This window comes from Pinus tabuliformis, chromosome 2_1 (assembly GCF_031772625.1).
Source record: "Pinus tabuliformis cultivar Carrire ecotype Pingquan chromosome 2_1, CPIR1, whole genome shotgun sequence".
Lineage (NCBI taxonomy): Eukaryota > Viridiplantae > Streptophyta > Pinopsida > Pinales > Pinaceae > Pinus > Pinus tabuliformis.
This window is the reverse complement of record NC_142299.1, coordinates 505516460-505541642: the sequence shown is the minus strand read 5'-3', so window position 1 is coordinate 505541642 and position 25183 is coordinate 505516460. Positions and strand designations below refer to the sequence as shown.

The 25183-nt window shown below is 34.1% G+C and overlaps 1 pseudogene; it reads left to right on the top strand.

Annotated features, from left to right (window-relative positions):
• The first annotated feature begins 12014 nt into the window (after positions 1 to 12014).
• On the top strand, positions 12015 to 15659 carry LOC149201176 (putative pectate lyase 14 pseudogene; annotated as a pseudogene).
• Positions 15660 to 25183: the final 9524 nt, after the last annotated feature.

Genomic DNA, 25183 nt, shown 5'->3' with positions numbered 1-25183 from the left:
GTCTAGCGCTTTTCTAGTCTCAAGGGGATTTATGTTGTTCTTTGTCTCCACTAAGATTGGATAAAGGGGGAGGTTGGAGTAGAGAAACTTGTATGTTGAAGTAACATTTTGGAGAACAATATGAAAACATACAAAATTATGGTTGAATATCTAATACAATTTGTGTGGGGCACGTTAGAGGTAAAATAACAAATTCCATTGTGGCTCATGCCAAATCCAAGGGTACATGATGCCATACAAAACTTTGAAAATGTATAAGAGAGTTATCAGATTATATGGCTATGATATAATCGATGAAGAATGATTGCAATATTGAATAAGCAATTTATTGTAAATTTCATATTTGTAATCATTCAATAATGAATTTCAAATTTTAAACTTTACATTTCAAATTTCATTAATTTGATTTATTTCATTTATTGGAAATATTTTATAAATTAAAACTTAATAATTAATAAATGGAATTGGGGTTTCCATTCATGAGGCACATGTAAACCTGTTGTAAAGTTAAATTTATTTGTTACCTATTCTTAGCAAGTAATTTATGTTGCAAATGAAACAATTCCAAACTAGGAAACATCTAGATAACATAACATATCACACCTTTTTTCATCTATGCTATAATTCCATATGATATAGCTTTATGACGTTCCCTTTGCAACATGTGGTTTAATTTCTAGTAACCTTTCTTATTTGAACTAATGAGAATGTAGAGGATGAGGCTATAGGATAAGAGAAACATATGCCCACATCGAAAACTACTTTTCTTTCCTCCAGTAATCAATCAAGTAAAGAACACTTTAATTCTCTTTTTATTAATGAAATAGTTGTATTAATGATAAAAAAATATCAATTTAACATTTCTTTCTTTTTTCATCTAATGATCTACCCCTATTGTGACAACCTCAATGTCGTGAGTACACAAAAATGTCGTCAATAATACTTGTAGAGGAAATAAAAACTGAAGAGGAAGAAGGAACTAATGAATTCATTTCTCAATACATTAAAAAAAAAAGTGATCGTACTAGTTATATAATTGGAAACACCATGCACCATATTATGGAAACATATTCTTGATTATAAAATTTATTGAGATGAAGTATTTTGTGTCTGTGAATAATTAATGAATGATTTCTATATGTGTCTTCATGTACAAAACCACATATGTTGCCTTATTAATTTATTTATTTTTAATTGTCTATGCATGAATTTTAGTGTGTTTCTTTCAACTATTCTGGCTGATAGATTGGGTACTATGGAATTGAGAGTGATGTGAGGCCATGTTCAGTAGAGAATAAAGTAGGATTTGGATAACCTTGGAAAAAACCTACCTCAATCCAATAGAGTAACAAAAAGTCAATGTTGACTTTCGTATTGCTCTATCAAATTGAGGGAGGTTTGCTCCAAGATTAGACTACTCCAACAAATTATTCTAGAAGCCAATATGATCTCATTCATGTATTCATCAACTCAAGTCTTTTTAGTTATTATTTAGTCATAAAAGTGGTTGTTAATTTATTTTAGTATTTTGTTGATTCTTTAAGTGTTGTTTAAATCAGTAAAAAAGCTATTGTAAGAGATATCAAGATGTACTTCCACCACGGTACCCTAGGCTTCCTCGAGAGAGGCCACCTTAGGAAACACCATCAATCACTTCTATTATGAGTCTTATTTTTTTTACAGAGAGACATGTAATATACTATTTTTTGTTTATCTTCTTTGTTATAGAAATTTTTGAGATATATGGGGATTTGAATGATTTTTGGCATATATTCATACTTTGTAGAGATTCTTTATCAATTTATGCTTTTCACACCATGGATACAGCTATATTATGCTCAATTATTCCATCATTCCTAAGTGCATCAAAAGGCCTTATGAAAACACTAACCCTATATTCACAATATAGTTTGTGAATTTTCTACATTCCTTATGCTCACTTCTTACTCGTTGTTCCTCAAAAGGTGGCTCATGACACACTCTATCGACATTTAGTCATTGTAATCGAAATCTAGCACTATTTTGGAAACACATTAAAAAGCCATATGCACACTATTTTATTTTATTTGTGATTTTTTTAATTTATGTAGTGTTCCAATGTTCTAACATGTCAACACTTACTAGCAAAGAGTCATAGATACATGTTTGGCACATATCCTAAATAGGATCTACCAAACATGTGTTTGACATGCTAGGGAAGTTTCATGTGTGTAATTATGTTCAAAACCTAAAACACATCATGTAGGTCTACCATAGCATGCCCTATATATCTGAAGTTACATCTCTAAGGAAAAAAGAAGAGATGAACTTTGTGTGTCAAATTCAAATTGAAAGTAGTTTTTATGTAAAATTACAGTTTTCTTGTAGGTATACATTTTTATAATATTGTATTAATAACAATATTCTATAATCTTTACAATTATGAAGAAATTGATTGCCTTATTCATAAACCATTTATAGATTATTGTCTAGACCACCTATCCATAAATTTTACATTAAAGAGAAATGGATCATATTCCTTGTCTTCTATCTATAATTAAAAATTTGTTTCCCTCCAAAGGACTACAAAAGACCTTCAAATTTCTTTTAAACATTGTTGATGTATAAGAATTTTTAAAACTCCACAAATTGTTTTTCAATTGTTAAGTCAAATAAGATAGATATTTCTTTGTTTTAGAGTTTTTGATTACTGAAAACTTTCGTGTCATCGATATGGATGTTATCTTCAGGACATGTTATTATGCTAAAATTCTTTGTCTTTTTAGTTGTTGACTTTTTTTTTAACTCTTGCTAAAAACAAAAATTAATGAGTTTCCTTGCTTCCTCTGAAAAACTGGTGGGAAATGAATATTTTAGGAAAACAATAGATGGTGAAGCTTGGGTGTAACATGATCATGTAAAATTGATGTATGACACTATCTCTCTCTAATTTTTTATTTCAGTTCCATCAAAATAGAAGATGCATAGCTATGATCATCAAATTTATACAAACTGTGTGTACTTATTTCCATTTAATCTTGCTGGCCATTGGTGAAACACCCCAAACTCACATTGTGGGGGATATTGTTGTGAATTGGATAATGTAGTTCTCCCCAAGTGTTTTGTGACATTTTATTAACCAACTCTTGAGGATTGGTTAACTTGGGTGATGCATCCATTTACTAACAGGAGTGAATTCTAGTGTAATGACAATTTTTATTCCAATAAATGCTCCATATGTTCCCATTGAAAATCTTGTTTGTTGTTATCATAAATCCTATCTTTTTATAGTAGAATGGATAGGTATGGATTATTGTATTATTCTAGGACTTCTCAACTCTAGATATTGGAATTTTATGCAATTTGTTGCATCTACATAATGCTCAAGTTAGAAACAACTTGATTGTTAATGTATAATTACTTCTCCAAGCATTTGTCATAGAGGTAGCCAATAAAATGTACTTTGTTTTCAATAGTTTGTGAAATGATCTTTTCCTCGACACTTTGAATGCTTGTTGGATTTTCACATTTTAATGAATTTCATTGAAAGGATAATATCTTGTTCATTCTTGAGCTAGGTATTGTGCGTACTGTATCGCCAATCTAATGGATGTGACATTTATGTGGAATGAGTGTACAAAGTTTTTTATCTAGCTTCCAGCTCCTCAATTTTGTCATCTATTTATTGGATGTCCTAGAAAAATTTATTGAATTCATGAGTGGTGGTAATTTCCTAAGTGAGTCTGAGCTAGTCACCTAATTAGATGACTCAAGATGTAGAGACATAAATATCCATTAGTGCCTTGTAACGAGCCTGTGTTTCTTCCTAAATGTTGAGGATTTTGTGGGAAAGGGTCTATTGTTCCTCTCGGGTTTCATTGAGCATATGCATTGAAGTAGGTGATTTTTTCATAACATCCTTTCCCATAACAAGTGTAATGTTTTAGAGGGACTATCAATATCCCTACAATTGTACCCTGAATGTTGTGATGAACTCAAGAGGTGCCTACAAACGCATCCATAAGGAAAAACAATTGTCCACAAAATCCATAAAACCTTCTATGTGATATTTAGTCTGAATGGATAGCTTATTAGCCTTGGAAGTATCTCTTTCAACTTTTCTTATGGCTCTTGAGTCTAGACTTGCTGCTATAGCATAGTCTCTTACAAATGTGTAGTCATCTATGACATTTGGGCTATTACTTAGGGTCTATCCTATAGATACTTTTATGTAAAGATCTTGAAATCATTTTCCAACTCCTTATACATAAATTAATCTTGTACATGACGCTATTACAACACTACTACATAAAGGGGGTTTTAATACAATATTTGACACATTTTTTTAGTAAATTATCTTAACATGAGATAAAAAGAACTTGTGTATTGTTTTCAATATTGTCTTTAAGGGGCTATCTCAAAAATCATTGTCTTAAAAATTATTGTCTGAAAGATTATTGTCTTAAAGATTATTGTCTTGAAGATTATTGTCTTAAAAAATTGTCTCTGTAAAGACAATATATGACACAAGAATTATTGTCTCTTAGGAGACAATTTTGTTTTTGTCTCTCTTGAGACAATTTCATTTTTGTCTCTCTAGAGACAACACTCGAATTAGAGACAATATACTTTAATACTAGCTACTCTCTCTCTAGAGACAACAAAAGTTTTATTTAAAGATCACTTTTGTCTCTCTAGAGACAATATAAAAAAATGAATCCAAAAATATATCACCATTGAAATAAATCGATATAAAAAACATTTAATTAAAAATAAACTACAAAGTCATTGATTAATTCATGTTAGCAAACAGTGGAATCGAACCACCAACCTCCTGCTTGTAAGGCAGGTGTTCTTCCATTGAGCTAGCACACTAAAGAATTACGTGAAGAGTTATGGCAATCCTAAAAACTACATTTATAGCCATTTATTTTTATTTTTTTCAAATATGACACATGATCTATAATCTTTATAAAAACTATAATCACACAGACCATATTCTTAACTTACTAAGACTTATTTTTCTTCATCTTCTTCTCCACACATGTATGTGTCTATTATTGTGTATATGCACCCATATAAAATTATATAGCAAAATATCTTGATTTCCAAACATAAGACAAACAGAATTATGATTTTTGAATCCACAATCTACAATTCAGTTGTTATCAAAGAAAAATAAATGAAATGGAGTGGATATATTCTCTTGCACCTTTGCAATGAGTTCTCCATACTTAAAAGTTAGTAGACCTGTAATATGCTTTTTTTTTGAATTTTAACCTGGATAGGTTCATGGCTCCATCCTAGCTCTACAATTATTCAAGGCCCTCTACGGCTTGGGAGTTCCACACCAGCCATTGTTTATGATAGTGAAGAGTACCAATGACCAAGAACATGTGCTAAAAATGTCATCTATGTTGCTACTAAATGCAAAGATATATCATGATAATGAAAAAACAACATGTTTCTTATTAAACAAGTGGATATTGATTATAAAAAGGAGTGGATGACATAATGGAAGACAAAATACTCTTCAGTAGTGAGTGCCAAGAAACCATGGTGCACACTCAACAAAATAGATAAGAATAACATGTGAAAATTTGCAAACTATGAACTGTAAAGAAAAAGGTCAAAGAAATGCTTACCACAAGGGCTCCAACGGGATCTATCCTCCAGTATATATTACTTGCAAGAATAGCAGCAATTAAACCAATTGTGTTGGTGATGACATCAAAGAAATGATCTTGAGCATATGTATTCACAATCTCATTAGTAAAACTTCAACAATACATTACGAGGAACGACTTCAAAAAAGTAACTGAAACCATAATTCCAACCACCCAATGCCATTTGTCACCATCTAAAGATAAATCATCCTCCTGTGGAAATTTGGAAATAGAGTTAAAAAAGTTAATTCCTTGTATGAAAATTGGAAAATGGAAATTATAACAAGAGATGTCTTTAGAAATGAAAATAAGAAAAAGAGAAATGTTTGAAAATTATATGTTTAATTACACGTATTAAACATTATACACTTTGTTAAAAAAAATTGCATTTAGATATTTTGATAATGTAAATAACTTCATAAAGAAATAACCTTAGAATCAAACATTTTCACAGCAATGAACCAAACTAGAAAGAGGTATATCATTGATTGTTTTCCTATTATATAAGTCTCTAGGCAAGGAAGTGCTCAACTATGGGCATTTCTCTTGGTGACTTCTAACTTCACCTTCGATATGAGAGTGATGGAAACCTAATAGATGACCAATATCAGGTTCTGGAGAACTAGTAAATATTGTTTAACACAAGGTCATATACTGAATTGGCTCTTCTAAAAAACCAACAAGCACCACCAGCCCTTTACTAAATGGCCCATTGGGAGGGATCTGACTTTTGTGTGATGTCCACATCAACATTTTTAGCAAAATTCTCAAAAGTAGAACTTCAAAATTTTGTATTGAGGTGGAAGTAATATCTAGGTAAAAATAAAATATGTTATTTCAAGTTTAAAAAGACTATTGGAGTGACAACATTCAATTACTTTATCATTTAGAACTATTAATGTTTATGCCAAAATGTTTCAATGATTTAATGTCATCTATTGTGATTCATTCTGCATGAAAAATATAATGTTACAATACTAATACTAAGATATTTCTTTTATTTTCTCTCTCATTTTCTCTCTCCACCTTTTGTGAATCGCGTTTTCCTACAGTTTGAAGGGCATGCCAACTAGAATCAAATTTTGATTCATCTGTGAAGTCATAATTATGATTTAGGAAAGGCAAGGGGAGAGAAGAAAGTAATAATAAGCTACAAAGGATATCCTGTAGGATGAGGATGTCTAAAGCGTTTATTGACATTGTAAAGTAAAATATGTTTTCTTAAGCTATATTTTTAATCCACACGTCAGACTATATTTTCATTTAGGTAGATTATTTTTTCATAACATCCTTTCCCGTAATCAGGGTAAGATTTTCGAGGGACTACCAATTTCCCTACAATTGTACCCTTAATGTTATGATGAGTTCAAGAGGATCCTACAAATGCATCAATAAGGAAAAACAATTGTCCATAAAATACATAAACCACTTTATGTGATATTTTGTCTAAATGGATAGCTTATTAACCTTGGAACTATCTCTTTCAACTTTTCTTATGGCTCTTGAGTCTACACTTGCTACTATAGCATAGTCTCTTTGAAATGTGTAATCACCTATGACATTTGGGATATTAATTAGGTTCTATCCTAGACATACTTGTATGTAAAGATTTTGAAATCATTAGCCAGTTCCTTATGCATAAACTAATCTTCTACATGACGCTATTACAACACTACTACATAAAGGGGGGTTTTAGGACAATATTTGAGACAATTTTTAAGTAAACTGTCTTAACTTGAGGCAAAAAAAAACTTGTGTATTGTCTTAAATATCATCTTTAAGCGGGTGTCTAAAAAATTATTGTCTTAAAATTTTTTCTCTATAAAGACAATATATAACACAAGCATTATTGTCTCTTAGGAGACAATTTCATTTTTGTCTTTCTTGAGACAATTTCATTTTTGTCTCTCTAGAGACAACACTTGGATAGAGACAATATGTCTTTAATACTATCTATTCTCTTTATAGAGACAATAAAATTTATATTTAAAGATCACTTTTATCTCTCTAGAGACAATACAAAACAATGAATCCATAAATATCTCAGCATTGAAATAAATCGATATAGAAAACATTTAATTAAAAATAAACTACAAAATCATTGATTGATTCATGTTAGCAAACTATGGAATCGAACAACCAACCTACTTCTTGTAAGGCATGCACTCTTCCATTGAGCTAGCACACATTAAAGAGTTATCTCAAGAGTTATGGCAATCCCGAAAACTACATTTATAGCCATTGATTTTTTATTTTTTTAAATCTAACACATGATCTATAATATTTATAAAAACTATAATCATGTAGACCATATTTTTAACTTACTAAATCTAGCAATTGCCCCAAAAGCTGGAAAGAGATGAGGATTATATCTCTAGAAAAAAATTTCAAAATCTTGTATTAGTATACAGTTAAATGTTCATGTATATAGGCTATCTTGCTACAGTGGCATATCCATGTGTTGGGATTTCATTCCATGTTAAGACTTATTTTTCTTCATCTTCTTCTCCACACATATATGTGCCTATTATTGTGTATATGCACCCATATAAAATTCTATAACAGAATGTCTTGATTTCCAAAAATAAAACAAATAGAGATTTGTGAATCCACAATCTGCGACTGAGTCATTATCAAAGCAAAAGAAATGAAATGGAGTGGATATATTCTCTTGCCCCTTTGCAATGAGTCCTCCCTAATTAAAATTTAATACACCTAGAATATGTTTTTCCTTTGAATTTTAAGGTGGATAGATTCATGGCTCCATCCTAGCTCCACAATTATTCAGGGCCCTCTATGGCTTGGGTGTTCGACACCAGCCATTATTTATGATAGTGAACAGTACTAATGACCGAGAACATGTGCTAAAAATGCCATCTGTGTTGCTACTAAATGCAAAGATATATCATGATAATGAAAAAAACAACAACATGTTTCTTATTAAACAAGTGGACGTTGATTCTAAAAAGGAGAGGATGACATAATGGAATACAAACTACTATTCAGTAGCCAATGCCAAGAAACCATGGCGCACACTCAACAAAATAGATAAGCATAACATGCAAAATGTTGCAAACTATGAACTATAAGGAAAAAGGTCAAAGAACCGCTTACCACAATTTCTCCAGTAGGATGTATCCACCAATACAAAGTACTTGCAAGAATATCAGCAATTAGACCAATTGTGTTGGTGATCACATCAAAGAGATGATCTAGAGCATATGCCTTCACAATCTCATTAGTGAAACTTAGACAATACATATGAGGAATAACTTCACAAAAGTAACTCAGATCATAATTCCAACCACCGAATGCCATTTGTCACCATCTAATGATAAACCATCCTCCTGTGGAAATTTAGAAATAGAGTTGACGAAGGTTAATTCCTTGTATGCAAATTGTAAAATCGAAATTATAACAAGAGAAATCTTTAGAAATGAAAATAATAAAAAGAGCATTGTCTGAAAACTATATGCTTAATTACATGTATTAAACATTATACACTTTGTTAAAAAAATTACATTTAAATATTTCGATAATGTAAATAACTTCATAAATAAATAACACTAGAAGAAAACATGTTCACCCCAATGAACCAAAGTAAAAGGAGGTATATAATTGATTGGTTTCCTATTATATAATTCACTAGGCAAGGAGATGGTCAACCATGGGCATTTTTCTTGGTGACTTCTACCTTCACCTTCAAAAAGAGAGTGATGGAAACCTAGTGGATGACCAATATCAGGTTCTGGATAAGTGGTAAATATTGTTGAATACAAGGTCATATACTCAAGTAGCCCTTCTAAAAACCCAACAAGCACCACCACCCCTTTCCTAAATGGCACGTTGGGTGGGATCTGACTTGTATGTGATGTTCACATGAACAGTTTTAGCCGAATTCTCAAATGTATAACTTCAAAATTTTGTATTAAGGTGGAAGTAAAATATAAGTAAAAATAAAATATGTTATTTCAAGTTTAAAAAGACTATTAGAGTAACAACATTCAATTACTTTATCATTGAGAATCATTAATGTTTATGCCACAATGTTTCAGTGATTTAACATCATCTATTGTGATTCATTATGCATGAAAAATATAATGTTGCAATATTAATACTAAGATATTTCTTTTATTCTCTCTCCAACTTTTGTGGATCCTATTTTCCTATAGCTTGAAGGGCATTCCAATTAGAATGAAATTTTGATTCATCCGTGAAGTCATAATTATGATTTAGGAAAGGAAAGGGGAGAAAAGAAATTAACAATAAGCTGCAGAGGATATCCTGCAGGATGAGGATGTCTAAAGAGTTTATTGACATTGTAAAGTAAAATGTGTTTCCTCGGGCTATATTTGCAATCCATACATCAAGAATTAGTCCTGTAGTAAAGCTTGTTCATACAAATCCATAAGTTGATCTTCTTAAATTGATAGGAATACATGGAATTTTTATTAAATTTCCACGTGATTTGGATCTTCTTTGTATGTGGCTGAGGCCCTAAATATATAAACACAGCGAAACACTTCATTTTGAATGAATTGTCTTCCATGACATTCAGTGGAGATTTCTTTGTCTATATAAAGATTGTCGAGTTTACTTGCTACTTTGTTTTTCTATCCAACCCATAGGTGTTTGGTATTATGAGATTGATCATATCAAATCTATGACATTGATCACCACATTTTTCAAAATTACCTTAGCAACTAGGGTGTCGAGTGACCAATAAACACATATAATGGTAGATCTATGATGCAATGTTTTCTCAAAGATGTGACCATAAAGACACCTCCACTTACTAGTGCAAGGCCCCATTGGCAAGGGATTTCCACCATTCAAATTCCCCATCTTAGTTCACCTCAACATCTCACATCAATAGTTATAATTCTTCCTTGAGAGAGCCATTGCATGTGCCAAAAATTTGAAGTTTGGGAAGAATTATTTGGGCGATTTCGAAGGTTGTATTTTCCTCAAGAAAGGCCTCACTATCACATATTTATAGTCATGACCAGATCAGAAATTTGTTTAAGAATATCTTGAGGCAAGAGGAAAGAGTTTCACAAGTGTGTGGGGCCTCTATTGACCTTGTTACCTTGTTGGAGGCATCCATTTGGTTAGATGTGTGACCTGTGCAAAAACCAGGAGCTAAACCAAGATTCCAAGGATATATTTCAGTAAATATTGGAAGCCAAGCACCCTATTGTTTGTACCACTACCTGATTGTGTATGCCATCATTTCATGGATTGAAACTGAGTTTTTGGCAATGTATTCATTCCTATAGGATTGTAGGAACTATCTCAAATGCAAATTGATATTTACACAGGCAAGTGATAGAATATTGAAGGAACTCTTCCACTTTTCATGCAAGGGTTTGCATAAAGAACAAGATTTCTTGCTACCTTAGAATTTCGTCGTGTATTTTAGGTTCCCTTTATCTCATTTATTGTGTCTATATGGCTAAGTTAAATGCAAGCTCTATTTTTACTCAAATACTATATCAGTCTTTAATGAAGCTCCAGATCAGTACACATCAGATTAGCATGTTTATATTCTTTATTTCCAATTTATGCATGGTTATAAAGTGAAATGCAAGCTCTATTTTTACTCAAATTTGATATCAGTCTATAATGGAACTCCAGATCAATACACATCAGATTAGCATGTTGAAATTCATTATTTCCCATTTATGCATGGTATTGGTTTGTTTGGCAATGAATTACTAAAGAAACGCCTACAACACATTTCAGGTGTTGTGTTGGCTCATAAACCCACCACTGTGTAAAATGCTTAATCTACATGGAATGGTAACCATTGAATGTGAACTCATTGTTGAAGTTTATATACGAAGCTTATCTTGCTATTTAGTAGAGTGTGGGAGTGCCTTGCGAGTGCTATAGTAATTCATTTTAAATTAAATGAAGAAAATGAACCTACAGCCATATGCTCTAAACTATTTAATGAAAATCATTAAAGAGAAACACAGTGAACCACAACAAATTCAAGGGTAGAGAATTGGTTTTTCCAAAAGGGAAATATTACAGTGTTGTACCCTGAGATTATAGATGCCAAAATCCCTCATTGGATGTGTTTTTTTTCTCTTCACCTTATGATACTATTACACAATATTATGTTCCACTAACCTCAATCCCTGACTTCTAGATGGAAAAATTCAGCTCTCTATACACTGCAAAATCTTTAGTTTTGTAGTAATCCAAATTATCTTAAAAGATCTATATAGTGACAAATCTTCTATAACTTGCAGTATAAGGCGTCAAAACCTCAAACGCCAACCTTGAACCCTTTTCACACACACCACAAACAAAAAAAAAAAACACTCTGATCTACTAGTGCCAGTCCCAGAGAGAACCAGAATGACCACCAAAAAGGTATATGAAAGAAATTAACAGCTAATTTGGCTGAGTCCTAGACCCCACTCACTCAATTCATCCATCATTAATTTAACTTTCGAACAAAAAAGTAATAGACACATTTGTTGAGAATGATCTGTGATTGCTTTCATCCTGAGAGCAACCATAGAATATTATAATTAGATGAATTCAAATATCCAATAGAATGTTTTTTCTCTCATTGATTCCTATTAACTTTTGATGATTTGATATGGTCATTTTAAAAGGCCTAGTTTAAAGGATTTATGAACTAGTCCTTTTATGATTGAATACTTATCCAAATCATTACATGTTTTGGTGAGAAGAACCTACTATTCCAAATTGTGTAACTATTTCCATGTGTAGTTCATCCAATGATGCCAACCAGAAAACCTCTCAAGTCTCAACTCAAATATTGATATAAGTGAAGTATGTTTAGTAGATGCACATGTTAATATCACTGCCATCATCCTCCCTCCATTTCAATTGTTTTAAAAAATAGTAGGCTCATTTTCTTTGAAGCATTGTTATGGTCTATCATTCACCCTCCCTCCTCTATTTCAATGTTTTCAAGAGCTATGGGCCCACTCATTTTGATGCATTGTTCTAGTCCAAAATGTTTTGAAGAGATATGGGCCCATATTTCTTGTGTTTGGATTAGGCCTAGCAAAGTTGGAGAGGTAGATTATGTGCATGTGTTGAGGTGTAATTTCTCTTTGAACATGGTGAAATATCTTCTGTGTATTTCAACAAAACCATGGAAAAACTCTGATATAAATGTCGAGTTGTAGCGCAAGAGTATAGGGCTTCTAGAGGAGGATTTGCATAGGTGTTTTAAAACTTTTAGGCCAAGTTGTGGCAACATTGTAGCTTTTATAGGAAGCCCTATACAAGGTCAAAAACCTTAGAAGATATTGTCCATAGGGCTGAGTATTTGAGGGCAGATGATGACATCCTAGAGAGGTATGATGTATGTCTTGCATGTTGATGTTTTGCTAGGGATTGTAGGTCTAGTTTTGGAAAGTTTTGAAGTAGCCTAAGTATAGTGGTTAGAGGATTATTAGTAGTTGTTTGCGTAACCCTAGGTGTTGTGGACAAGTGGTGGATTTTTCACAACAGGAGGGTTGTACAGTGTATGCCCTAAGAATTGACTTTTGGAGAAGGGTAGTGGCAATGGCTAGTTATTAGGCCCTAGTTATGGGATTGACAGTGGGCCAAATTAGAGATAAAAGTGCAACATGAAGCCCTAAGTCTGTTCATGTTTGGAGTAGTAGAGAGGAAAGAAGTGGACAATGGTTAAGACCCTAAGAGTTGTAACTCTTGGAGGAGGATTTGCGTAGGCCTTTGAGGACTGTTAGACCAAGTTGGGGCAGCATTGTAGCTATTACAGAAAGCCTTAGAGAGGGCTCAAAACCTTAGAATATATTATGCACATGGCCAACTATTTGAGGGCAGATGATGGCATCCTAAAGAGGTATGTTGTATGTCTTTCATGTTGATGTTTTTCTAGGGCTTATGGGTTTATTTTTGGAAAGTTTTGAAGCAGCCTAATTATAGTGGTTGGAGTGTTAGTGGCTATTTGGGTGGCCCTAAGTGTTGTGGACAAGTGTAAAATTTGTCACAACAAGAGGTTTGTACATTTTCTGCCCTAAGAATTAACTTTTCAAGGAGTAAAAGGGCAGTCAATAGGGCTAGTTATTAGACCCTAGTTCTATGATTTGACAGTGGGCCAAATCAGAGATAAAAGGGTAGCTCCAAGCCCTAAATCTGGTCTTCTTTTTAGTTTTATTTGTGCCTTCATATCAAGGATCATGTTTATCGACCTGAATCCATTTCTCACAAAAACAAGTACCCAACAGCAAATACAATATTTCTTATATGTTTCTTGTAAGAAATATATTTCATGAAATTCAATGCCTCAGAATAAGATCGGCAAATGACCTCACTGTGAACTAAAGAATAACTGCATGACTTGTATGTGAACTAAATAATAACCACAGGAGTGTGTCTGTAAACTCTGTAGGCAGCCTATCTGACTCTCAAATTGTTATTCTATCCCTATATTGGTCCCTTGGTATTCAATTCAAGCATATGAAAGATTTCAAGATCGATAAGTCGGTGCTAGAACTATTGACTAGAATATTAAGAAACATACCATTGAAAACTTTCAAGTAACTAGTAAGTGATACATTTTCCTCTGAATATTGATTTTGTCCTAGAGAATTAGTTACCATAATGGTACTTCCCTACTCTTCTCACTAGGTTCCAAGAGAATGGTTACAGTATTAGGAGAGAAGCATCTCCATCCCAGATTTGGTAAGCTAGAAAGGATTAAAAAGTTATGGAGGCATTAACCTCTGGCTGATTGAAAAATTTTGGGATGCTACTTTAGGTATTTTTCAGTTAGCATCAATTTTTTCCATTTTAATTTAATGGGCTTATGGACCGACCAGACATCAACATTATTTAATACAATTAATTTGTAGAGATCTGTGCAAATTATAAAAGGAAACATAAATCCCAAATCCCAATCTCAATTCAAGACCAATATACCAGCATTATAGATAAGGACACTGTTCCACGCTTACAACATCACACAACCTTGAATTTGAGATTCTCCCTCATTGGAGAAACACTGGTATTTTAGAATCTCTAGCCATTTTTGTGTTTTCAGAATCCACAGTTCTTGTAGCCCTACAGCGTTGCTACGAGTGTAGAAGAAATATACTTCCTTGTGGTATTATTTCTAAGAGATAAATAGGGTGTGGAATCTTTAGAAGAAAGATACTTCTTTGTGGGATTATTTCTCAAAGATAAACAGGGTGCATAATTTTTCTACATTAAGAGCTATGATTTCTTGAGCTTCTAGGATGAAAATGCCTATCCATAGTCAATTATACTCTCTATTTATACTTGCAGTAATAATCTTCCTTCAAATCCTTGCTCCAAATTATTCCATAGAAAAAGCTCACCGAAATGTGGACAACATCATGGGTTTCCCTAGAGGGAACCCCACTATACAAGCAATAGGGCAGACACGACAACATAAATAGAATTCTTCTTTTTCAGTAGAAAGTCCTGAACAAGTAGTTAAACCATTCCATAAGTAAGTTCCCCAATTAAATTTTTTCAATCTCCAGCTATATAGTTGAAAATGATGAGAATGACATTTATACTAATTGATTGCAGTTGAGTATCAAAAAGGGTGGTCAATACTATGTCGTAATTGATTCTAGTAACAACACACATGGTACTCTCTGCTACATTGTTATTGAAGACGAACCGTTGTGGATCATATTTGAGAGTGACATGGTCATGAATAGTTTCAAGACCATTGATGGCAAAGGTGTCGATGTCCATGCCCATGGTGCCTGCATAATGATACAGTATGTGACCAACATCATCATTCACGGTATCAGCATTGACGATTGCATTCAAATAGGAAATGCCTTCGTGAGAGATTCACCTGAGCATTATGGTTGGAGAACGCTGGTAGATGGCGAGGGCATTTCAAATTTTGGAGGACATCATATCGGGATAGACCATTATTGTCTTTCCAACTGCAATGATGGCTTAATCGATGCAATTATGGGATCCATTGCCATTGGATTCCTTTCGATGAATTTATAGTTTTTTTTCTATTAATCTATGTCACAGACAAAAAGCTGAAATGGTAGTTTCTATGAAGGTCATTCTTCTGGGTCATAGCTGCAACTATGTTCAATATGTAATAATGCAAGTAATGATCACCTTTAATTACTTTGGTGAAGCCCTTATCCATAGGATGCCTAGGTAAACTCTCTTCCCCACATGAAATCAACCTCTCTGAATCTGTGATGTCATGGTATTGCCATAATTGCAGAAGGATTTCACAAGATTACATTGATCATATTAGGAATGGAATGGTGCATTTCACAACATTAGATTGATCATATTATGAGAGCTAAGATAAGTGTATATTAATCAAATGGAATGGAATGCAATGCAATGTCAGAAAACCTTTTCCTATCAATTTCTTTATCCAATTTTTTGATATGGTCATTTTAAAAGACCCATTTTAAGGAATTAATGTATTAGTCCTTTAATTATCGACTACTTATCCAAATCATTTCATGTTTTGTTGAGAAGAATCTACTCTTCCAAATTGTGTAATTGTTTCTGTGTAGTTCATCCAAGCGATGCGAACCAGACAACCTCTCAAGTCTCAACTCAAAGGTTGATATAACTGAAGTATGTTTAGTAGATGCACATGTTAATATCACCACCACAATCCTCCCTCTATTATAATTGTTTTCAAAACTAGAAAGTGATCCAAAATCTTTTGCTTATATATGTGTTAAAGAATTACATGAATAAATTGTAGCTTAACATAGAAAACTTGATGTGCACATGAGAGAAGAGAAGAAACACATAAAGCATGAAAGAAGACAACAACACTTGATAACAAAGTTTGTCCAGCTTGGACTGTGTATCAGGTTCCTGCTCGATCAATGGGGAGGCCTTCATTGATTAAGTAGCATGAGAAAGAAGAGTACAAGCATCAGTTACAAAAAATGGCCGAAAAATGCAGAACTCTAATGGAGAAATGGATAGCGCCATTGTGTTCATGGCATCAACAAGTGATGAAACCATATAAAAAATTTCAAAATCTGACAAAGTGAAATTTCTCTCCTCCTACAAAATTCTGCCTCGAACTGCGTGCATTGCATCCTCCGCCTGCTCGCAATGACAAACTGTGTTTAAATAAAATATCAATGGTGTATTTTCCAAACTGGATGGTTGGCTAAGTTATTTAGGGCTTCGGTTAGTATGGAGGAGGTCAGGCGGTCAAAACCCGCCTCCATTTTTTATACATTACCAACAATTTTTTTTTAAATTAAAGTTTGGTTGGTCTGGGCCTGCCTTGGGCAACCTACCCACCATACCCACCTCCGTCAGTCTTCCTTAATTCATGGTGTTTGTTGTGGGTTGGGTCCGTGCCCCAAGGGCCTACCCACCCAAGTCCATTGCATTGTTTTAAATAAGCCATGGTGTGGGGTGGCGGGGTCATGGCCGCCCACCCCATTTGTCTATTATTTACAACAGTTTCGACGGGTGTGGGGAGGGGTCAGGGGTCATGGCCCACCCCTCCGTAATTATGTTGAATTGGTTATGAGTTGGGGTGGTAGGGTTGGTGGCCTGCCACCCCCTTTTTTATATTTTTTTGTTTAATAAAACAAAATGTGCAATTTTGGAAATTTGGTTTTGAACCAAAGGAGTCATTTTAACGATGCAACAATTTTTCCCAGAATCTGGACGAAGTTCCCCGGATCCATCCGCCAGAAAAAGTGCCTTCATTAATCCTGCCTGGTCAGCAAAAAGTCAACCCAAATTTGACTGCTTTTATCTCCTTCATCCTGATTCAGATTGGAGTGTCATTCACACCATTGGAATCAAGGTGACGAGCACTTCGATCTGATGTCAAGTTAATCACCTTTTTGCCACTTTCAATTTTGAGCCTTTTTCATGCTGCTGGTGTCTAGAGATCCTCCTGGATCAATCCTCCCCATTGAGGAGCTTTTGGACTACCAAAAGCTTTATCAGTCAATTGGAAAGTGAGGGAATTGTTCCCTCACTCTTTCTCTTTCTAGCCATTTTGCCTTGCTAGGGTGCATCCCCTTGAAACCAACTTCAAGGTATTCCACATCTCCCCATTGTCAAGTCCTGGTTCTTCTATAAAGGATGATGTCTTCAGGTAATTCATCGAGATACTCTGGTGCAAAGTCATCAACTGTAGGAATTGTAACTACCTCTTCGATGTCCATAATCAATGGTGGCTCATACATCTTCAAGTTCTCCATATTCACTATGGAGTACATATGCATATATATTGGCAAACCAAAATGAAAGGAATTATTTCCAATTTTCTCCAAGATGGTGAATGGAACATGGCGGATTGGTCACAACTTCTTCCTTCTCCCTTGATCCTATCCTTGCTGAGATGGAACCACACTTTATTGCCCACTTGAAATTGATGGTCGACTCAATGTTTGTCATGTCGAGCGTTGTACTGGGCTTGACTTTTCTCCAACTGCTCCTATACTGCTTGGTGAATCAACTGGATCTATTGAACAAATCGCTGCACTTTGTCCCTTTCATCATGTCCACTGGAGCCATCTTCGCTTCCAAAGACCATATCAAAAGGCTCTTTTGGCAGGTAGCCAAAACATGTCTCAAATTGTGAACGATGCATAGATAAGTGCACTGCTCGATTGTAGGAATGTTGCACATATGGAAGATGTTCATCCCACAACTTAGGATGTTTCCCACAATAGCCTCGCAACAAGTGTAGCATGGTACAGTTGACAACCTTTGTCTATCCGTTAGTCTGTGGATGGAACGTCGTGCTTCTTTTCAACTTGGTGTCCATCATCTTCCACAAGCTATTCCAAAACGCTCCTAGAAAGCGTGAGTCCCAATCTAACACAATCGATGTGGGCATCCCAAAATGGACCCAAACATGCTGAAAGAAAAGATAAGCAGTCTACTCTGCAATGATCTGCTTTTTACAAGGCATTAAAATACACATCTTGCTAAAACAGTCAATGACGACATACAAATAATTGTGGCTTTCCCTAGACAAAGGCAAATGTCCTACAAAATCCATCGACACACTTTCCCATGGATGACTCAGAATAGGGAGTGGCATCTAGAGCCAAAGTTTTCTATTAGAGGGCTTTGAAACAAAACACATCACACAATCCTTTACATAGCGAGTCACAATGTTCTTCATATGACGCCAAAAAAAAAATATTTTTACATGACAGAAAGCTTTTTCAATACCAAAATGACCAAACACAAGGGAGGTGTGGGCCTCCCAAATTATATGTACCCTTTCTCCTGTGGGTATGAAAAATTTGCCAAGGTGATACAACAATTTCCCCTGCAAGTGGTAGTTGTCCACTTGTGAACCATGGGTTAGTTTTACATAAATCTCCTTAAAGTCATCATTGTTAGCATATTGTTCAACATAACTTTCAAAAGATAATGAAGCATTACAAAAAATAATAGAAGAAGAAATAGGAGGGCGAGATAGCATATCAGCCACTTCGTCGCTAGTGCCCTTCTTATACTTTATTACTAGATGAAACAACTGAAGAAAACCATCCACCTGAAATGACGAGATTGTTGCATCTTGGTTTGTGACTAAAGATAATACAAGGGCTGGTGATCAGTATGGATGATGGTTTCCTTGCCAATCAGGAAGTGTTTCCACTTTTTCACACTCTAGACCAAGGAATATAACTCCTTGTCATAAGTGGGATAGTTTATCACACCCTAAGATAACTTCTCTGGATGGTAACATATCAGCTTCTTTTTCTACATCAATACAGCTCCCATGGCATGTCCGGTGGTGTCTGTTTTGATCTCGAATGGCTATTGGAGATCTGGTAAGGCCAAGACTGGTGCGGTGCTAATCTTTTCTTTCAATGTTTCGAAGGACCTTTACTTCTTTCCTCCCCATTGAAAGACTTTCTTTACACTTGTCAATGCGTGGAAAGGTGTTGCAACAATAGAGAAATTGGCAATAAAACTCCTCCAATACTGTACTGCACCCAAAAAGCTGCGAACCTCGGTTTCTTCAACTTTAGAAGATTCAAATTTTATTTGACCATGACCAACAATATGACCTAGGTAAACGAAAGAGGTTTTCACAAACTCACACTTTGACAATTTTTCATAGAGATTTTCATTTTTCAATACATCAAGCACTTTCTTCACATGACATACATGTTCATTCCAAATTTTACTAAAGACAAGAATATCATCTATATATACAAGAACAAATTCATCAATGAAAGGCCTAAAGAGATCATTCATGACCATCATCAAAGTGGCTGGAGCGTTGCAATGTCCAAATGGCATCACCATCCATTTCAACAAACCCTATTTGGTCTTGAAGGTTGTTTTCCACACATCCTACTCTGCAATTTGGACCTGGTGATAAACACTACATAAATATAATTTCGTGAAATAGATAACATTCTTTAACTGATCTAATAAATCATCAATACGGGTAATAGGGTAATGATTTTTCACCATGATTTTGTTTAGTGCTCGGTAATCCACACACATCCTCCATGTGCCATCTTTCTTCGTCACTAAGACAATCAGTGAGCTACATGGAGAAGTACTCAGTCTGATTACCCCTTGGTTCAATATTTCCTGCACCTGCTTTTTTATCTCCTCCATCTCAATGGTCAACATCCTGTACATGCCAATATACGGTAAAGGAGCATCATGCTTCAAATGGATCTCATGTTGGATTTTCCTCTTCGAAGGTAATTCCCTTGGTTCCTGAAACATCTCATCGTAGTTAGAAATTAATTCACATAATTCCTTTTTATGCACATGATCACAACTCTAGAAAGCATCGGATAATTCTGCATCTTTTACCCTTACAACCATAAGCATGAAACCCTTACTGGAATTCACCAACCTCTTCATTTGTCCTGCACTTACAAGGTTGGCATTGATTTTAGTTTGATGAGCCCTCACAATATATTCTACCACATATTTTGTGATTTGGTATTTGTTCTAATGACAAAAGAAGATTTCCTTTCTATCATATAGATATGGACTCCCTAATACCATGCCACAGATATCCAATGGTATCACATCAAGTTTTCCTCATCCACTAACTTAGAAGCGATCACAAATTTAACCTTACACTACATAGTTACATTCAGTTTTTCTTTATCATGTATCCATCCAAGTGGGTAAGGTTCTATATCTGGTTTGGTTTCCAAGCCTAGCTTCTTTACCAAGGACTCTGAAATAAAGTTTTCTTGGGATCTGGTATCAAATAGAGTTTCCACTTTTGTATGATTTATGATAAATGTAATATGAAATAGCTCAATTCTCTTTGATTCATTAGGAATAGACTCATCTATTGAACTAGTGCCTTCATGTAATTTAGAAATAACATGAGGTGTAAGGGTACCTTTTGTTCCTACTGCTGTGATCAATGCTTCATCTCCAAAATCAGATCCAACGTCTTGCTGCACAATTGCCACTATCTTCTGCTTGCCTTTTCCTCCGTACTTATTTGGTATCTCTTCTAGGTATTGTTTCCAACAATGATCATCATCATGACCTTCCTTTCTATAGTAAGTGCAATAAGGTCTTTTTCCTTCATCTTTCTTGGTTGATGTCGTCCTCTTCTCCTTTCCTTTTCCTTTCACTTTTGGTTTTCCATTTGGAGGTTTGAAAGGTGGTTTCTTGAAATGATCATCCGTTTCATTTTTTCCCCTGTTCTCAAGATGAATTGTCTTCACACTGGCGGAGTCAATAGTAGTTCGTTCAAATAGTAATAATGAATGTCTAAGGTAGCTATGTAATGACCCAATATATTTAGTTACTACTTCAAGTGAGTCAAGTACAATGCCCAAATTAAGTGCATGTTTTCTAAATTCCTTTGTAAATCTTTGAACATCCTGACCTCTACCTTGCCTTAAGTATTGTCAGTCCATTAAGGCTTTTTGTTTATAACCCAACAGATAGAATTGTTCCTTTAATGCAGAAATGGAACTAGGCCATGAAGAAAGATGATTACCCACACTCTTACTGCTTCGCAATTTTCTCTCCCACCAGATGAGAGCGGTGTTACTCAGCCGAAGAGATGCCATCTAAATCTTTGCCTCGTCATCTTTGATCCGCTGAATCCTGCAATAGATTTCAATCTGCCTAATCTAGTTATTAAGCTTTTTTGCATTAGTTTCACCGTTAAACATGGGAAGATCAAATTTGACATCTAATTTAAAGAAAAGTTTCTTAGATGCATCCCTTGAATTTATATGATGATGATTGTTTGATCTAAAATGCAGATGCAAATTAGAGTTTCATTTACTGTCAATCCGAGTAGGTAAACTTCAAGGATCATCCAATATATATGGACTTAGAGACAATCTAAACTAAGCTAGTTGAAGAAATATTAAAGCTCCCTTACAGGAGACCGTTCATTAATATTCCTAATCAACTATTTAAAATAATGAAGTTAAAGCTCTTAAACATAGTTTTGATTGATTGCATGACATATTAAAGCTCTCTTAGAAGAGAGTATTCATTTATACCTCAAGCATATAAATCAAAAACTTAAACTAATGAAATCAAACATTAAATAACAAATCAGATCCATTGAAGGAAACATTAATACTTTCTTATGTAAGGTCATTCATTATTATTTCAAACATATGAACCTAATAATTCAATGTAATGAAATTCACAAACATAAAATAATAACTTACCAAAACCAAAAGTGTAGATGCTAGGCAATGGAGATCCTTCCAAAGATTCACAAGCACAGCAAAAGAGAAGTCAAATGTAGAGGATAAAAGAAGCTCCATTTTATTCATCATGATTTTCGAAGTACAATGGCTATAAGCTCATATGGTCCAAACCAAAATTATTCTAAATTCTACTAGGTTCTAAGATTCTAAAAATTAAGATTACAAAGAATGAAGATTACAAATGAAGGAGATAACACTCCTCTTTACACAAAAGCTATGATAACAAACTCATAAATGTAGACCCACTATTCCCTCCTTTGATCCACATATTTCTCAACCAATGGTGAGACATAACCCTATCCTCCATGATCTCCTCCATGAGGTCCATGATCTCCTTAAATTCGAATTTGAACATAAAGTGCCACATACAGATGCCTTGGAAGCTTCCTTTGTACCTACATATGTCAAATTTCTCATTCCAATTGTTAAGTATAAGTATATGGATATTATTTTCTAAAGTTTAACCACAAATTCACTTAAAAATACTAAGAATTAATAATGTTTTGGAGAATACAATAGTAACCCATTTAATGATGAAAGTGAAGCTAATGTGGTGACATGGTGGTGGAATAGAGGTGAGAAAATATGTGAATGGAGTGAAAGTGGATGTATTTTAAGGATAATTCTTAGGTCCAACATACCCCCAAACTGAAGGTATTGGATGTCCTCATGCAATCTATTACATTAATTTTGATACTTGAGCTTTTTGGCTTAAGCTTTGCATGATATCATTTACTAACGCTTGCAAAGTGTGTTTGTTGAATTACAACTTGGTTGGTTCTTGTGTTTCAACGATATTATGTTTGTTGCATTCAATGTATGATCTTTGCATGATAATGTGATTTTTATTTCAAAGTGTTTCTATTGGAATGCTTCATGGTTGGTTCTTGTGTGACAACCATGATTGTGTTGGCATCCAATTAACTTTTAAGTACTTTTTACAAAGGCATTATATGCTCATGATTATGTAATAGTAAATATATTTGGAAAGTATGTGGGTTTTAGAATGTGATATATGAATATGGAAAAATATGAATGTGTCAAACTATGAATGTAAATGTATTCACCCCCAAATTGATGGTTTTGGCAATTTTATGGAATGAGGAAAGGAAGTTTTTGCCAAAAATTATCATTCTAGCTTTCAAGGAATTAAATGGTTAAAAGTTAAAAAATATCATACCTCAACTTACCCTTTCAAAAATGGATGAGAGTTGTGCATGTGTGGCTGAAAAATTCTGATCATAGTCATCTTCACTTGGTTGTGAGAATGGTGGATGAAGTCGAAAAAGTGAATCTTTTATTGTTGCTGCATCTGCTGCTAAATCTTCTGTTGAATGTTCGGAATATGCTGCTGAATGCAGCTAAAAATGTATAAGGCTTGGAAGGTATACAAAATTTAGAATTTACACTTTCCCCCCAGCCTTATTTATTGACTTGCCCTCAAGTCATTTACATCAAAAACTAAAAAGTAATGAAAGTAAATCTGCTTCCTCTACTACAAAATGATTGGTCTTCAAGTCTTCAACGCTCTTTGGCACAATTCTTGTCATGTGAATAAATGTTTCGATGTCGAACATAACAAAAAATTGTTAACTTAGTGGCCATTATTGGATTTCACTATTCAACACGAGAACTCCCATATTTTATGTGGACGAGAGTCAAGGTGCCCCTAACACATCTTTCTAAGTATGAATGAATTTGTTGTTGTCAAATACGTAGAAGATCCGATGAGCAAGGGACATTGATGTATTCCCTTTTTTTATCGGCATGATAACTTTCACTTAAGGCATGCAAGCTTCAAGGTGTTTTTAGAAAAAAAAAAGACTCAAGGACTATGGACTCAATGGTGTATGGAAGCAAAGTTTTATTTGCAAGGGTAGGGAAAAGGAAACTGACAATGAATATGTAAAGTCGAACAAAAAGCTTGTAAATGAGCTTCGTTACTTTTATTGGTGGGTTAGGATTGAAGAAAATGTAATGAAGTGAATGTGGGTAATGATAAATTGATAATAACTCTTGCTGGGAAAAAGTGAATTATAGCATGCAAAATCTCAAAAATAGCAATTATGCTCATTAATTTTGGAATTTCTGCTAAAATAGCTGAGTTTGACCAGCGTTAACCAACCACTTGTAGACGTAGAATTCAAGTGTGGATAGGTATTTCACCATCCTTGTACATTTAGGAACAACCCCTAAGTCTTTGAATTTGCTAATCTGTCATGCAACATATCAAACCATTAAACCCTTACAGGAAGTTACAAGAACTTGTAATTTTATGGAAATGTCATTCTTATGATCATGGTATTTTTCTTTAGAATTTCTCATGAAAATAGTCTTTTGAAGACCAATTTTCATTACAATTTAATATCCTCAATGATCAGTTGGTCCTTCGAAACCTACTAAAGAAAACTTGGCATAAAGAACATAATTTTTTTTTAGAAGAGATGGCCATTCCCTTCCTAATTCTTACGCAAAAATTGCATGCCAAAATTAAACAGATTAAGGAATATCAAAAGCATAATTTTAGTCCAGTTCAAGATGTTAATAACAATCTATTTTTAATAAAAATAACCATGAAAAGTAAATCAACTCCCTGTTTATGTCCAATGACTCATGTGCATTTAAAAGCTTGGCATTATAGAATTTTTTTTTGGTCCTGCAGATTCGTATGTTATATATAGCAACCAAGTAATTAATTCTTAGTGTAAATGTGGAAATGTTTCAACCCTTATGCTTGATTTCAATTTAGATATAAACTCGTTGTTCATTGTTGGCGTTCGCTTTCTATGAGTATTGCATAGGTGGTGCAATTATATGATTTTGAAA